We start from the raw sequence: 16434 nt of genomic DNA, 5'->3' as shown, positions 1-16434 counted from the left end.
CACAAATGGAATTTCTTACTTTAAAAATCTATTCTAGGTATAACCTTTTTGCTATAAAACATGAAGACTGTAAGACATAAAAACTTTGAGTCATCACCAATTTTAAACCATGTTTCTATTCTAGCCTTTTCCCTCAACATTGGCATTTAAAATACATTCAAATACTACTTCACAGCAATCAGCCTGACAAACACAGGAACAGTTCACCATCTACACCTATAATGAAAATCCAAACAGCATTATTCAGTAAAGGAGAGCACAACCCACCTCAGTATGGCAAGCAATGGAACCATTCATGTGCCAGATTCCTCCTCAAACTAACATATTCTGCCTTTCAGATACATCCTGCTCTGATGTGACTATTTATGAATAAACAGCGGACACTGACCTATTCTTTTCAGTTGTTGGAGTTATGAATATAGTACAGTTACCAGTTAAGTGAATCAATAGTAGTAAATGCATCAGCTGTTCTACAAATAACGAGTCCACAGACTTTACGCAGTAAAATCTAGGGAGTTTCATCTTTCTTTCTAGAGAATGCTGATAGCTTTTGACCAGTAAATGCCACTACTTACTGATAATTTGAAATATTTCTCATAACCAATTTCACCTACGGGAATATACATCTGATCGTTAACCAAACCTTTGCTGCATAAACCCAAAAATCAAACCTAAGTCAAATTCCAAAGGGAGATTGTAAATGGAAAAGAGAGGGTGTGCTGGAAGGGAAAAAAAATCAAAAGAACATGCTCACTTACACTTACCTTTCTCCCTACTGAATATACTAGTTTTCAACTTTCATTATTATTTAAGTATTTAGGGTTTCTTACATTGGTTCAAAGTTTGGAACACTAATCCGTAAAAATCTATCAAACTGATAAATACTGATGAAGGTTTTTAATGGTTATAATCTCAGGCTTCCATTTAATTTCTCTATGAGTTAAGATTAGTTTTACTCCACCTTTTTGAATAAGTACCGTAAGTATAAAATTTTTATTCCAATGTGAATAACTACTTCAGACTTAACCTGAATGACAGCTGTGCCCTTTATGTACTACAAAAGTGATATCACTGCATATGGTCTTCATTAATAGATATATCACATTGGTCAAATTTGGCGAAAAGAGATAATTAACCTACTCAAATACAACTACTGACTGAGTACCCACTATGTGCCCGGCACTATAATAGGCATTTTACATAAAATATCTGATTTTATCTTCATGACAAACCTATGATATTGGAACTATCACAATCAATTTTATCATAGTTAAAGAAAGCAATAGGTTATCACTAGTCCGAAGTTAGAAAGTTAGTATTTATACACAGCACAAATACTCTGATGTGACGGCCCAGTTGATGAATAAGTCATAGTCTTTGCTCTCCGGGAGTTTACAATCTAACTCTAATAGAGAATACAAAGAATTAAACAAGCAATCATCATAGGGCCTGATAGGGATTAGCAGAGGGGCACTGAGCCTAGTCCTGGCCAAGACAGAAAAAGCTTCAGGGAAGAAGTGGCAGAGTGAGGTGTAGAGTCCAGGACGACACCAGGGTTCATGTCACACCACCACACGCCCCTTCTGAACAGCCTAGGGGACAGCGAATAAGTATTTTGTGAGTCCAGGGCCCATGTTTTACTTAGCTTTGTCTCCTACAAAATGTCTTGCCGATTATATATACCCAACAGATACGCTGGCATAATAGAATAAATAGAATAGAATAAAATAAATTCATTAAATACCCTGTCTCTCCAAATGGATGAAAGGCCAATTTCGAAACATCCAATTGAAAAGAAGCCTTTGAATGCTACAGGCTTCCTAAAGATACACTGGCTTATAGTAGGCGCACACTAAATATTAGTTGTTATTATATTATTAACCCCAGTGGAGAAATAAGCAAGCACTATAAATTAGATGGCTACAGATGTATAGGTGTGCCTCAAATTAGAAATACATGTGTTCCTGAAATAAACTTTTAAAAGCCCAATCAAATTTTCCCATGGCCTGCTATTAGTTACTTAGAAATGTTATAACTTTATCAGAAACCCATTTTCTCTCCATCATCAGTGGTTCAAAAATCCTTTAGATACAGTTTATTTGCCTCCTGGCATCTGTTTGCTAATGATGTGTAAACATCAAACGCACTAGGGACTCTCCCAGACTTACCGAAACCCTGAGGTGAATCTTTGTATAAATTGAAGGACCTTTCTGCTAATTCCTTTGCTTTCTAAACTTGCATTCTGGATTTCAGAAACAGAGTTTCATTAAAGATTTTTGCAGTAATAATTATAATGCTATCAGCTACCACTTACTGAAAGCCTAGATATACCAGTCATTACAAAAGGTGGTTTATCATCTTATTTAATCCTAACAACAACTCCACCAGGTTAGTAGATGTATCCTTATTTTATAAATAAGAAAAGTGAGGCTCACTAAGAACAAATTCAGAGTTAAGTAACAGAGCTGGGATTCAGCCTAGAATTATCAGACTCCTAAGAATCCAACACTGGTTTTCCTTTTTGGCTTTATTTATTTATGTCCTCCTGTTGATCTGTCTTCTAGTCATTATTGTGACTCAACAATAAGAATACATCTGGACAAATAACTAAAACATGTTGTCATGAAACAGGCCTAACAGATTATGAATGAGAGCTTTCCAATTTCTCTATTTAAATTTCTTTGCCAAGTTCAGGATATCAATAAAATGACTCCAAAGTAACTAGCATTCAATTCAACTAGTAAATACAGTATTTCAAAGATAAATTCATATTAAAAAACTTAGAGTAATTTTGAAAGCTAGAGGTTACCCTTGTATCATCTATGAAAAAAGTCATTGGCTAAACAGAATGAATAAGAACACAGAAAAAATGTTTTCCTGTGTAAGGAAATGCATTTCTAAGTACCTCTAAACCACACTGAGAACTAAGGCCAAACTAGTACATACAGCATAGATAAAGCTGACACCCTAGCAAGGGAAACATACTATGCCCGTCAACCAGAAGACTCTTTTACCAAAATTCCACCTCTCTTCCCCGGAGAAACAAGCCATTGTTGTCTAGTTGTTATCTGTATCATTAGAGAAGCAATACCTACATCCTTTATCACTTTTGTGTGTGTGCATGGTAAAATATACATAACATAAAATTTGCCACTTTAACCATTAAGAGTATATTTCAGGGACTTCCCTGGTGGCGCAATGGTTAAGAATCCGCCTGCCAATGCAGGGGAAACGGGTTCAATCCCTGGTCCGGGAAGATCCCACATGCCGCGGAGCAACTAAGCCCATGCGCCACAATTACTTGAAGCCTGCACTCTAGAGCCCATGCACCGCAACGAAGAGTAGCCCCCGCTCGCTGAAACTAGAGAAAGACTGTGCTCAGCAACAAAGACCCAACACAGCCAAAAATAAACAAACAAATAAATAGAGTACACTTCAGTGGCATTAAGCATATTCACATTATTGTACAACCATCACCACCATCCATTTCCAAAACTTTTTCATCTTCCCCAGCTGAAACTCTGAACCCATTAAAAAACTCCCCATTGTTCCCTCCCTCTCCCCAGCCCCTGGTAACCACCATGCTTCTTTCTGCCTCTATGAATTTAACTACTTGAAGTACATCATGTTAGTGGAGTCATACAATATTTGTCCTTTTGTGACTGGCTTATTTCACTTGGCAGAATGTCTTCAAGGCTCATCCATGTTGTAGAATGTGTCAGAATTTCCTTTCTTTTTAAGGCTGAATAATATTCCATTGTATGTACATGTCACATCTTGTTTATCCATTCATCTATCTATGGGCACGAGTTTCTTCCATCTTCTTGCTATCGTGAATAATGTTGCTATGAACATGGGTATACAGATATTTGTTCGAATTCCTGCGTTCACTTCTTTTGGATATTTATCCAGATGTGGAAGTGCTGGATCAGATGGCAATTCTACATTTAGTTCTTCTGAGGACCTATATCACTTCTGATATGTTCTAAGACCTTTATGTTATTAAAAAGCTAGAATCCTTAGCCTGGCCGTTAAGACCAATGCACCCCATTTCATCTCTATTTCTTAAAAATAAATCCCCAAATCTAGACTGCCTGATCAATTCACTTTCCCACAAAACTTGACATGCTTTGCTCATCTTTCTCCTCTTTTCACGTCTAAATCAGATGCTTCCAAAACATGCTATTAGGCATCAGGATTTATAAATGTGGCCAAATATATATTCTTATATGAATTAACATTCAATCACCCTAGTACTTTAAAAAAATTAAAAAACAAGGAACCATGTCCTCTGTCAAAAGTGCAATGAATTTTACGTGTAGCTGGTAAAGGATCAGCAAAGCTGGCACATTCACTTACACTGCTCCCCGACTCAAGAAGCTCCTTTACTTGCTTTCTAGCACTCATGCTCAGCTGGCAGCAAAATTCTCAACCTCTTCTAAGTTCCCTTCACATTATCACATTCTAACTGTGGCCAAAAGCTGGCTTCCTCTGCAGCCCTCTCAAGTGGTGAAACGTTTCCTCTCCACCCCTCCTCAGACTGGCCTGGAGGTGGGGTAGGTGGCCTCTGCTCCTTGCTGACACTTCCAGAACTTTCTCCCTCATTTTCCAAAACCCCAGATTTCAGCCTCAAGTCACCAGACTACACCCCACTCCCCACTCTGCCGTCATCTACTGATCCCAGGGTCACTCCTCATTCCTTGAATCTTATGGATCCTGGTGCACTGCCCCTCACTCTACCACTACTCCCACCACGATCCTACCGATTTTACTACATATTCACATAGATGATCTTTCTAAATCCTGGAATTCTTGATTCCTTGGCCTCCTCCCCACCACGGAACTTGCCCTCTACCCAATCTCAGCTACTCACTACCATGGTCATACCCAAACTCTACAGTTACCAATAACTGAAACCCCCTCAAGAATCACAATGTCAAGTACCTCAGTCTCCAACCATGACCTACCTCCTTTCCTTCTAGTTCATCCCCTATAGCATCCCAACTTCACTCTTCAGTCCCACAGAGACATTCACTCTATCAATCTCTTCTCTGCACGTCATCCACCTCGGGTCTACACTATCCTCCTCACCTAGCTTAAATTCTATTTTGTAACTGTTCCTTTACATACATCCTTGACTCCTTCGTGCCTCTCTTACTTTGTCGTCCTCCCTTGGCAAAACCACAATCCTTGTTAAATCCAGCTATCTACCTGCTCCCCTGTGCCTGACTGTGGTTGAAGAAAACCACACAACTGTGCTGACTAATCTAACTTTAAATCTGGATTACTCACTGTAAGTGAGCTTTAATGCAACTTAGTAATTATACCACATTTTCCTTAAGTCATTACTCTCTCACTCTCCTTAGTGACTATTTCATACCTTCTCCTCTCCCATCAAACCTCCAACTTTCCCCAACCTCAACTGCCACCATTTATCTTATTTGCCCCTTCACTGAGAAAACCGAGCAATCAGAAGAGAGCTCTCACAAGCTTCCTCCACCACTCTACCACTCATTATCTCTGACCCCACAGACTCTGCCTTCATCCCATTACCATGAAGAACTGTTCATGCCCCTTGCAAAGGCCCCTCCTCCACTTGTGAACTAGGATCCCACCTCCTCTCAGGAACTCAATCGCTGCTCTACCAATTCTCTTGTTCTATTAATTTTACCTCTCTGCTAGATCTTTCCCATCAGCATGCAAACAAACTGTTATTTCTACAAATATTTTTTAAAAGGTCAAGCCCACCTCCCCACCACAGCTACCACCCCATTTCTCTCATTCTCTTTAAAGCTGTATTCCTCAAGACAGTATCTATACTCACTGTCACCAATTCCTGTCCTCCTACTCTCTGGAACCCATGCCAACCAAGCTTTCAACTCACCACTTCTCTGAAACGACTCATATACCAATGACCTTCTTACTGTTGACATCAACTATTAATCCTCAGTCCTCATCTTACTTGAACTTTAGCACCATTGACACCTTTGATTGCTTCCCCCTCCTTGAACCATTTTCTTTTATTTATTTGTTTGTTTGTTTGTTTGTTTATGGCTGCGTTGGGTCTTCGTTGCTGCGCGCAGCCTTTCTCTAGTTGTGGCGAGCGAGGGTTACTCTTCGTTGTGGTGCGCAGGCTTCTCATTGTGGTGGCTTCTCTTGTTGCAGAGCACGGGCTCTAGGCGTGCAGGCTTCAGTAGGTGTGGCACGTGGGCTCAGTAGTTGTGGCTCGCCGGCTCTAGAGCGCAGGCTCAGTAGTTGTGGTGCATGGGCTTAGTTGCTCCGCGGCATGCAGGATCTTCCGGACCAGGGCTCGAATCCGTGTCCCCTGCGTTGGCAGGCGGATTGAACCACTTTCTTCATGTGGCTTCCAGAGCATCCCACTTCCCTATCTCACTGCTGCTCCTTGGGCTTCTTGTTGACCTCTTCCTATTGAAGAGCCCCAGAGTTTAGTCCTTGGACTTCTTCACTTTTTCTTCTTGATGTCCTCCTTTGCTGGTCTCTTTCAGTTTCATCACTTCAAATACAAATATGCACTGTCAACTTTATATTTCTCCAGCTCAGACCTCTCCCAACTCCAGACTCATTTAACTGTCTACTCAACACCTCCACTCGGATGTCTAACAGACATCTCAAATTTAACATGTCCATAACTGAACTCCTGATCTTTCCCTCACATTCAGATCCAATCTGTCAGCCAATCCTGTCAACTAAATCTTCAAAATATATTCAAATTCTGACCATTTCTCTCTACCTCCTCCACTACCACTCTGGTTTAAGTCACCATCATTTCCCTCTTGGATTACCACAACAGTCTCCTGAAAGGTTTCCCTGCTTCTGCTTCTGATTCCTTATAAACAAAACAGCAGCCACAGTAATTCTGTTAAACTTAAGCCAGGTCCTCTTATGTCTTCCCTTCACCAGCAATTCTCTGACCTCACTTCCTAATATTCTCCCCTCCTAATTCTGTTCCAGCCAGGCTGATCTATTTGTTGTCCTCAAACATGCAAGCCATGCTTCCACTTCATGACCTTTGCCCTCGCCATTCACTCTGTCAGAAAAACATCAAGGAATGAGGCATGTCCTATAAGTCTTCATTCACAAGTTACTTTCCCAGTGTGGTCTTCCCCAATCACCTTATTTAAAATTATAATTTTTCCCTACCCCCGCCATGCCATAGTCTCTTTTCCTGAGTTATTTTTCTCCTTAGCACATTTTACCACCCAACATACTATATACTTTCTTATTATGTTTTGCCTTACTGCTATGTATGATTTAAAATGGAAGGGATTTTTGCCTTTTTTGTTCACTACTCTATCCCCAGAACCTGGAATAGAGCCTAGCAAATAAATACTGAATGAATGAAAGAGGGAATGAAGGAAGGGAACAAAAATTCAACTACTCCTTCTGGCAAATAATTTGGTAATATATTTCCAAAGCATGTGTGTGTATATATATACACATAATGTATTATTTACATCATATATGTTCTATATATTATATATATGTTATTATTACATTCTGTTACTGTTACTATTATTACTACTGCTTTTACATTACTATTTTGACACCTCTTATAATCTCCCTCTATGGGCCCTCCAGTATTAGAGAGGTGTTGGGCTAAAAACTATTTCTTACAGGATCCTGCAACTAGGATGCCAGGTGTGAACCAGGTTCTGCCCATCAGATCCACCTGGTGAGACCTGAAATCAGCACAGGCAAGTGGAGAGCCAGGAGGTAACATGAAGAATCTACTTTTCTGATGCAGAACTAGCAGGAATGGCATGATGGCTCTGGAGGCACAACCCTGATGGAGACTTCCTGAGCCCAGAGGGCAAAGGTGGGAATATTCTGGAGCTGACATTTGGGATGACAGCTTCCAGATTCCCCCAGCTTCCTGACGTGGCAGAGGTAGTAGTTCTCTTGGTGTGTTACTTCTGTAGTGTTCCTCTGCAAGTTATTCCTGGAGATTCAGCCTAAAGCCTGTTCTTCCACCCTTTCCAATTATTCTGTAAGACAGAATTCTCTGTATTCAATCCTTTTTCTGATACAGTAGTTTCTCTTATCTTCAACTGGACTTTGACTGATGCACATCTCGTGCATACTTCTGTCCTGTATTTATCACACTGGATTGTAATCTTCCATTTACTACTGACCTTCCCGACCTAACCCTAGCTTTCTTGACGGAACCACTTTTAACTATCTTTGAATCCTCTATACCTAGAACAATATCTGACTCACAGCACACAGTCATTTTTTTAGTAAGCTTTTAGACAATTGCAATAGCCATTATAACATGAGAAAGATTTGGCATGAATATTAAAGTGCTGGACTGGGAATCAGCAGGCCTAGATTCTGCCACTATGTGATCATTAATAAGTCTCTGAACCTGAATTCTCTCAAATACAAACTGAAACTTTTTACTAAACGATGTTTCTTGACTCTTAAATTCTATGATTCTATGATCTAAAATCCTTAGACAACTCATTGCTTTGGTAAGACATCCATGCCTTTAAGTAACCTTTAAAGCAGAGTGGCCCTGAGGAAAGCACTTCTTTCTGGTTTTCCCTGTGGCCAACCACCCTACAGAGTCAATAAGACTCTCACAAGGGACAGAAAACAGTTCTAAAGTCCTTTCAATGAAGCAAATTCTAAATTTAAGCAGCATGGCTACTTAAATATCATTCTACTTATGATTTTTAAATTAAGGATTTAGGAAATCTGAACACCAAAATACATATTCCCTGTTAAGAAGCAATTAACTCAATAATTATCCTAAACCAGACCTACACACTTGACATAACAATGAGAATTTTGAAGACTCCACACATCCTCTCTGCCTGGCTCCACAACTTTGCTTCCATGGTTTCACTTCATAAAGTGGAGGGGTTTCTTTCCTCTTTCTTGCCATTACTATGAAACTTGCATTCTGTAAAGGCCCAGCCTCCATTTCAAGAACCAATAAAACCTTGTAGGAGATAACAGGATTCTTGGTTTGGAGTAATTCTATGAGACCTCTCCTCCGCAATTTGCATTTCCACAGTAGTCTTATAAACACCATCACCTGTGTGCTTTCATGTTACAAGGCAGTTCTTCCTGGGTTGCATTCATCAAGGTTCCCCTAGCTTCTGGTCTCTACAATCACGCTAAGGGCATGACTCAGTGGAGCCAGGTGAGGAACCAGGGCTTGATAAGCCGGGCATACAGGATGTGTGTGTTGTTGGTTGTTGGAGGTTGGGGGTAGAAGGGCAGTTAAGTGGGCAGCAGAGACTGGTACACAAGGGGAAGGGGAGGGAAGAAAAACAATCCAAACCCCACGGTACCTAAAGCTAACCATTGTCAAAGTTTCAGTAACTTTTTCCAGCTCTTCTCCAAGCCCCAATAAACTAGGATTCTCAGAGAACTGGCCCGTGCTCAGGGTGCACTGAGACAAAGGTATAGCAGCAAACGCTGTCATCTTATTGCCTCTCAAAGACTTGCTCACACAGATACCTTTGAATAAACAAACAACTCATCCCTGAGAATAGGAATGAGGCTTTGTCTGGGTTGGTTCTTCCCAGCTGCAGTCTGTGGGTTACTGAATTCACAGGATGCAGCAAACACAGATTGGAGAATGCTTTCCCAAGACCCTGACCACACACTCTCCCTACACACCCTAGTAGGGACAAACCAGCCCTGCACTCCACTGTACCACCGCAGCCCTGCTCTGCGTCCAGGCAGTATCTCACCCTGTGGAAGACAACCCGTGTACTGCTGCCAGAGTAGCTCAATGTACAAAACCAAGTTCAGCGACACTCCCTCCTGGGCCCCCTGGCACTTAAGTCTGCCTCGTAGAATTTTCAGGATTAAGGAAAATAATGGATGTGAAGCGCTTTGAACAATGACCGGCATCTAGGAGATGCCTAACACTCTTTTTCTTCCCAAGGCCACTCAATGTAGAAAGCATATAAAAACTATAAACAACTTCTGAGGTAACCAACTATACAGTTCCTCTGACTGTGACTTTCTGTTTATGTAGCACTGGAGTTTTTACCAAAGTCTTATTTCCAAGCTGTACTGGAAATCCTGACCTTTCCCAGTCAACCCTGCTGTATTGTTGGCTCCCATTCCTTTCCAAGTGAGATGTCTGATCTTCTACATTTGTCCTGTTATCCTGGTTACGCCCAACAGGAGCCCTTACTAATTCATGCTGGGCTCCGAGCCTGTCCTTGCCCTCAGTTGCCCATCATTGGCCCTATCCAAGAAGGTCCAATCTTGAGAACCAGCAGTGTGAGGTTGTCAAACTATCCTGACAACATTTCCCTTCCCAAGTGACAAAAAGGGGTCCAGTGCACTACTGGGTCATTCACTGCAAGATTATTTGTATGCACTCACTACTAGTGGCGTGTTAGGCATTAAGAGGGCATCAGAGACATGACCTTGCAGCCTCTCCTTCATAAAACACAACAAATCCTCTCCTATAATGGCCCAGGTACAACGGAAATTACAGTTTGGAAAGGAAGGGTGAGTAGGTGAATTGTAAGAAAGTAGTAGCCTCTACTAGAGAACTGTATCCGCTCTCCTTTCACATCAACATAATCTGGAGTTACCTAGGGAACCAACATTTCAATTTGAACTTGAATTCTTTCACCCTTCTTGCCTTAAGCCTTGACCAGACCCTGTTAAACAATCAACTGGGCCTCTCCTTCCCCTCACATCTTCCAAAATTGAAAGCATTTCCCAAAGAGATGGGACACCAAACCCCATACCTTACCACCCTGAAAGATGCCAGAAAAGGGTGGCAAAGAGATGCTGAAGTTTTATAATCTCTTAACTGCTGTCTTTTCCCCCCACCCCCTCAGCAGATTAGCAAAGGTTCAAAGTATGGGAAACATCTGGAAATTGAAAATCTGGGGAAATAATCACTCTCATATACTTGGTAATTAAGAGTGTGGTTGGATGGAAAGTAATTTAGTATAATTTTCACCAGCACAAATAGAATCAATTTTAAATGTCTATGCCTTTTAAACCACCAATTTTACTTCTAGAAAAGCATCCATGGAATTCAGGGAGATCACTGGCATATAGCCAAGAGAAATAAGTGTACATGTTTACCAAAAGACATATACAAGAATATTCATGGTAGCTTTATTGCTAATGGTAAAACAAAACTGTCAATCAACAGAAGGATGGATAAATTGTGGTATATTCCTACAGTGGAACACTACATAGCAATCAGAAAGTATGCACTACATGCAACAACATGGATGAATTTTGATCAAAAGATACGAGATGATCCCATTTATATGAAATTCAAAACCAAGACTAATATAGAGTGATAACAATCAAAACAGTAGTTGCCTCTGGGGGCAGGAGGAGAAGGGAGGATACTGACTAGGAGGACACACAAAGGAACCTTCTAGGGTGCCACAACTGGTGTTTTCCCCAGCTTTACTGAGGTATAATTGACAAATAAAAATTGTATATATTTAAGGTACAATTTGATGTTTTGATATATGTAAACACTGTGAAATAATCAATCAAGCTAAATAATCTATCCATTAACTAACATAGTTACCTTTTTTGTGTTTGGTAAGAACACTTAAGATCTACCCTCTCAGCAAATTTCAACTAGGTATATACAATTCAGTACTGTTAACTACAGTCACACTGCTGTACCATAACTGAACTTGATCTTGGTAAGGGTTACACAAGTATATACATACATCAAGCTGTACACTTAACTTTGTGGATTTACCTCTTTGTAAACTGCAATACCTTTTTAAAAATAATGAAGTGGTCAGAACATGTATAAGTGACATGAAAAGGTGTCCTTTTTAATAATTTTTAATTGAACCTCTGAAATACTCTTATATTGACTGCCATAGAGATTTAACAAATATTAACTTTTTTATAACTTAACTTTGGTATATTTCATATATCACATAATTCACCCATTTTAAGTATAAAATTCAATGATTATTAGTAAATTTACCAAATTGTACAACCATCATCATTAAGTCAGTTTTAGAACATTTTCATCAACCTAATGAAGTCTCTCATGTCCCTTTATTGTTAATCTATTTTCCTACTCCTGTTCCAAGCAACCATTAATCTATCTGCCCCTCTAGATGTGCTTTTTCTGGACATTCATCTAAATGGGATCATACAATGTGTGGTCTCTGCATCTTGCTTCTTTCCCTTAGCATAATGTTTTTCAAGTTCGTCCACGTCATGGCATATATCAGTAGTTTGTTCCTTTTTATAGTTGAATAGTTGCCCATTATATGAATATACCACATTTTGTCTATTAACTCACCAGTTGATGGACACAAATATTAACTTTTGCAACATTCCTATTTACAAATATAGCTAAAGCACCACCTCCCACCCTCATCCCATTCTCCTCCTCCTCCCCTTCCCAGAAGTCACCATTGTCTTGAGGTTGGTATGCAGCCTTCCCCTTCACTCTTTTATACTTTTAATACATACGAATGTACCCATGACAAAATATAGAGTTGTTTTGTGTTTTTAACATTTCCATATCTGGTTTACTATATGTAATATTTTTCAACTTGCTTTTTTTACTCACAATTATATTTTTGAGGTTTGTTCGTTTTGTCTCAAAGTCGATTGGATTCATTCATTTTAACTGCTATAATATTCTCCAACTATGAATAAGTCATAATTTATCCATTCCCCCTACTGATGGCCATTTAAGTTTTCAATATTTTTCTACTACAAAAAAAATGCTATAAACATTTGATTATGTCTCCTTGTGCACATGTGAGAATATCTCTACATTATCTATATATAAGTGACACTGCTGGTTCCTAGTATATGAAAACCCTCCACTTACTTTTACTAGGTATTGCCAAAGCATTTAAGAGTTTTTGTTCCCCAACATACTCACTGATACTTGGTATTATTCAACTTTTAAAATTTTCTGCCAGTCTCACATATGAAATAGTATCTCATGGTTTTGATTTGTATTTTTCCTTGATTTTTCGTGATGTATTCAGTCTGATCATTTTCTTTGTTTCATTTATAGTTACTTTTGCCATACCAAAATTTTATATTTTAGTGTAGTCAAGTCTTTTACATCATGATTTGTGCTTTTCCGTATCTTATTTAAGAAATCCTTTCCTATCCATACCTTTAAACATATCCTCACATTTTCTTTCAAAAGTTATGAACTTTTGCTTTTAAAATAGTTCTTTAATCCGGCTGCAATTTATTTTTATGAATGGTATGAGCAGGCAGGAAACTTGTTTCAAATGGACAGCCAAGTGTCTCTCAAATAGAACTGCCTGGTGACAGCCATTTTGCTCCTTAACTCCTAAGGGCAGCTGGCAAAGCCCTCCTCATCCAAAAAATGCTTAGAGAGTTTGATATGTCTTAATTCCTTTAAATATGATAAGTCATAGCTAGTGATATTTGGTAGGACAGAATATACCAGAATACATTGGGTCAATTTTTCTTAGACCCAAAGAAAGACCTGTTTCACCTTTATCTAACAAAAGCACAATGAATCCAAACAGATAACTGGACCACCTAGCAAGTGAAAATACTAAGCAACAGCAAAGTGGTCAGATACTTCTACCAGCTTTCTTTCATGAATCATGAAATACCAAGTTGTAAGAGCATTTCATGGGGACACAAATCCAAACTCTTACCTAGCCCTCAAACTTCACAATCTCAAAGCTTCCCTCTCCTTTCCAAAACTTAGGTTTAGAAAAAGGCCACAAGGTAAATGCTTATTTCAATAATTACAATATTAAGAGAAAAGAAATGGCTCATTTAACACTGCTTCAATCATCTCTAAACTTCATCCATAGAGATACTTACATAAACAAAAATTATTTCACCGATATAAATCCTCATGTAACTACTTTGGAGATTTTTACATAATGTTACATTTACCACAATAATTTACATAATATAGCTAGTTTCAAGCAGCTAAATTTGAATACTTTGTTCTCCTGAAAAAGGGAAAGAACACCATCTTAGTCAATGATATGTTTCTGAATATGACGCTATACGGCATTCTTCAGGAGGTATGTAATACGAACATTGATAATTTACTAAATAAATTCACTGTGATCAATTCTTTTATAAAAATTCACAGGAACTGTTAATGAAAGCAAATGTTAATTCAATATTTTTACCCCTTCCTTCTCCTGCCATCTATTAAAACCTAGCTTATTGAGAATATAATTTTTAATGGCATTTCTTTGCAAATGCTAAACTGCAACTGCTGTATAATTACCTTTTAGGCTGCAAATTTTCATTCTACATACTTTATAGTATATTTTATATCCACTTAAAAATGTAAACGCAATGGTCAAGAAAACAAAAAAGGTATTCTTTGGTTTAAAAAATTCATTACGCATAATAAATTCAATTAGACACAGTATGAGGTTCTCCTCAAAGCCATACAATAATAATACAAGTATTGTATTGTTCAAATATTCTCATTGTTATGCAGGTTGTCACATTTCACTTTTAATAGGAACTGACTCAAAGAGACCTTGAACCAAAAGTATCCTAACCAAGTAGCAGTTCCCAAAGTGTCATGCTTAAAAAACATTACTCTCCAATTCACAAAATTCAAACAATCAAATCAGAGAACAACCACTTCTTTATTAATAGAACAATGCACACTAGTTTCCTGTGTCTAAGTGATGCTACCTAAAAAATATTTAAAGAAAAACTAAAGAGGCAATAATTGGAATAATATTAATACTAACAAAATATTTTTTTTAACTGATCAGTTAGATCTCATTCACTGAATGATATTTTTGTGAGTCTAGCAATGATTCCAACTTTAGCTGAAAACAAATGAATTCCAATTTCTTAAAGGAATTCCTAATGCTGACAATCTTTTTCATTAAAAATATAAAACTGAAAATGATTCAATCTATAAAGGCCAAACCCCACTAGAAAAGAAGTGTTGTGGTTGGGTAGGAAATTAAATGTTATTAAAACTAAGACGATGGAAATGAAACAGTACTTTCACAACAAAGATATCACAAACAGCTTTATTCTTTAAAATTATTCGTTCAAGGGCCTCCCTGGTGGCGCAGTGGTTGAGAGTCCGCCTGCCGATGCAGGGGATACGGGTTCGTGCCCCGGTCTGGGAGGATCCCATATGCCGCGGAGCGGCTGGGCCCGTGAGCCATGGCCGCTGGGCCTGCGCATCCGGAGCCTGTGCTCCGCAACGGGAGAGGCCACAACAGTGAGAGGCCCGCATACCGCAAAAAAAAAAAAAAAAAAAATATTCGTTCAAGATATAATTTGCTCTCCTGCGGGGTCAGATGCCAACGCAACCAATTTTATACAATCTAAGCACTGTCAACATATGCACCTTCTGTTTTTAAATCAGCAGGAACCATTGACCAGCATAAGCAGTATTCCTAACTAGATATTCAGCAAATGTATAGTCTGACACACCCCTCAAATATACATTTGACCATATAACTACTTTAATAAATTCACATGACTACAGACAGTTGCAACACACTGAACAAGTCTAATCAAAAAAAGGATCAGGGCTTCCCTGGTGGCGCAGTGGTTGAGAGTCCGCCTGCCGATGCAGGGGACACGGGTTCGTGCCCCGGTCTGGGAAGATCCCACATGCCGCGGAGCGGCTGGGTCCGTGAGCCATGGCCACTGAGCCTGTGCTCCGCAACGGGAGAGGCCACAACAGTGAGAGGCCCGCGTACCGCAAAAACAAAAACAAACAAAACAAACAAACAAACAAACAAAAAGGATCAGAAAGTCACTTACTGCAAATAGCCATTGTACTGTAGATCAGGGGTAACCTCTAATAACTCCCACCATCACAAAAGAGGGAAATGGTTTTAATTTATTAAAAGCATGTTTTCTAAGAGAATTCCTGAAGATACACAATGTTATGGCCTATCTAACTTCCAAACTGACTTTATTCTCCTTTATTACCTCATATCTAACATATGGGGAGGTTAAAACGCATCTATAATTTAGTCTTTCGGGACAATCTAGCACTCTGCACAAAAAATAAATAAATAAATAAAACGGGTGTACTAATTCAAAAGGAAAACTTACAGCAATATATCCAGAGGATAAAGAGAATGGAAACAATTATTGAGGACCTATTTGGCAACAGGCCCCAAACTGACTTAACATTTTCTTTTTTAATCTTCACAACAATCCCATGAGATAGGCACTATCATTCTTAATTTACAGATGAAGAAACCAAATCTTAGAGGTTAACTGATTTCCCCAAGGTTATGCAGCTATTAAGTGACAGAGTCAAGAGTTAATCTCAAATTTGTATGACTTCAAAGTCCAAACTTTCATCTGCACCAAGCTCTCCCCATTAAAAAAAAAAAAAAAAAAGGAAGAAGAAGGTGAAATAGGCCTTATGGGCTAGGCTGAGAAGTTAAATGCTGTGGATGAAGTTCTTTCTAAGGAGAT

General features: G+C 38.9%; 1 protein-coding gene across 3 annotated transcripts in view; it reads right to left on the bottom strand.

The window, feature by feature from the left end:
• DENND1A (DENN domain containing 1A) overlaps positions 1-16434 on the bottom strand; it is a 554990-nt gene that overhangs the window by 409404 nt on the left and 129152 nt on the right. The gene's annotated exons all lie outside the window — the stretch shown is intronic.

This window comes from Mesoplodon mirus (genome assembly GCF_964341445.2).
Source record: "Mesoplodon mirus genome assembly, chromosome: 1".
In the NCBI taxonomy this organism is placed as follows: Eukaryota; Metazoa; Chordata; class Mammalia; order Artiodactyla; family Ziphiidae; genus Mesoplodon; species Mesoplodon mirus.
The sequence above is the reverse complement of the archived record's forward strand: the minus strand, read 5'-3'. Positions and strand labels throughout refer to the sequence as shown.